The following is a 2,390-nucleotide window of genomic DNA, read 5'->3' as shown; positions in this document are numbered from 1 at the left end:
TATATGTATATATATACGTATATATATATGTATATATATAGAGAGAGAAAAGTAGTTAGATTGACAGATAGAAAGATAGATAGACAGACAGACAGATAGATAGATAGATAGAGAGATAGAGAGATAGATAGATAGATAGATAGACAGACAGACAGACAGACAGACAGACAGATAGATAGATAGATAGATAGATAGATAGATAGATAGATAGATAGATAGATATTCTACCGACCATTTTAATCATATCCAGCGTTTTGCGTTCTGGGCTGTAGCTTCGATATTACACAACGTGGTATTTGCTTTATGATGAGTCAGGTCTAGCGATAACAACTATCGACTCACCGTTTCGAATGAATATTCTACATCCAATTTGCATCTTCATATTCCTCGACGAGGTGATTATAACGGTGAATCTTTCGAGTCCAAGTGTTGTGCATGCTATCTGTATGAGAAACCTTAACTCGACCATTTTTTTTTTGTCTGAGACTGCATGATACTTAGGATGGAAAGAATTCTTAGTATCCTAAATTTGGCTTGTACAGTGACACTGAGATTACCATTTCGTTAACAGAATAACAATTACTGGTCTAGAAATTTTAAATTTCATTCTCAGTTGTAGTTAATAGCAATTTGGTAGTAACAGATGCGTCTATACTCTCTGTAAGTGGATGTGATATCAGTTAATTAGTCAACGTCTGTGTTATTTTATAAACGCTGGTACGTTTTGTTCAAATACATGCCAACAGACACCAAACTAAAAATGATTTCTCTCCGCCTAGGCATGTTGAATTGTATGCAAATTAAGCAGTCTATAGATGTATTAAAATTTTCTTTTGTATAATTCTGAGTATATTATCTGCTGAAAATGCCGTGCCGATGATGCTTATTGGTCCTTATTGATAATCTTTCATTTATAATAACCTGTCAATTTTTAATAATTTATGCGTTTTTGGAGGTATATCCCTACCAAATGATTCGCGCTATCAAATCTAGAAGCAGAGATAATCTAAATTAGAGAAGCTATTAGTTATAATATAAAATAAACCCGTATGTGCAAGGATGAGAAGACGACAATGACAACGACGTGGTTGTGCTGATAAAAACTTGCTCCTCAATCATATGGCTTACTCCACAACTATAAGGCTTCGTGTTCCGTTTCACAGCACCTTGGCAGAAGACTTCTACTATAGCCTCAAATCGACCAGAGATTTGTGTGTGGTTTTCATTTACTTGAAAAGTCCTATCGGTTTCTTCTGACGAACAACGATGTTTCGTGGATGTAAGCACACGAGCACAAGTTTTAAAGTGGTGGTGGTGGAGGACAAACATAGACAAAACGATACACACACACATAGATATATACATACGTACATATATATGCATATCTATCTATCCATCTCTGTCTCTCTCTGTCTATCTCTGTCTCTCTGTCTCTGTCTATATATATACATATGTGTGTATGCATGTATGTTTGTATGTATGTATATATGTATGTGTGTACGTATAATTTTCTTTGACTTATTTCAGTCATTTGACAGCAGGCATGCTGGAGCACCACTTTTATTCGAACAACTGGACCCAGAACATTGCGATTTGGAGCAAGCTTCTTAACACACAACATATATAACAACATATATCATTTACATTTTGTTTTTTTAAATTTATCTATTTTTTTCAAAAGGATCAAGGCAGTAAGTATGATTGCAAACGAAGACCAGCTAAACCCAAATTTGTTGTTAGGCAGTAATCTAGCAAGTAAGTATGTGACAAAATCTTAAAATATTTTCTTTTCATTGTACGGTGATTGTAAACAAAGCACAAAGTATAGCACCACATATTTGAAAGTTTTACCAGGTGCATTCGATTGATTTGTGTTTTGTTTTTTAAACAGTATGCTATTTGGAGTTAGTTACTATAACATTATTTGAATGTAATCTAACAATTAATTTCATAAAAAAAAACATTAGATTCATAATTTGAGCGCTGTTGTTAGAAAATCGAATATCATTTTTTTTTATGTGTTGTTGACAATTATGATAATTATAATATCATAATTGTATGTTAATATTAAAATGGTTAAAATGAGATTATAATAGTTATGTTTATATAATAATGGTTATGATATAATAATTATAATGAATTTTAAATAATTGCCAAAAATAGTAATACTAACTGATTGATTATTGTAATAAGATATATTTACCTGTTTATTTCGAAAGAGATTAATATGAAATATAAATTTGCTTGAATATAATTTCCGGTGATGTCTGAAGAACTTTATCTTTTGAAACTATAATGTAATTACTTAATCACGATAAATAAGCTAAATTTGGCTAAATGAAACGTTTTTTTATAGTAATTATACAATAATTAAATAATATGAAAAATAT

The sequence above is a fragment of the Octopus bimaculoides genome, chromosome 9 (genome assembly GCF_001194135.2).
Source record: "Octopus bimaculoides isolate UCB-OBI-ISO-001 chromosome 9, ASM119413v2, whole genome shotgun sequence".
Classification (NCBI taxonomy): domain Eukaryota; kingdom Metazoa; phylum Mollusca; class Cephalopoda; order Octopoda; family Octopodidae; genus Octopus; species Octopus bimaculoides.
This window is presented reverse-complemented; position numbering follows the sequence as displayed.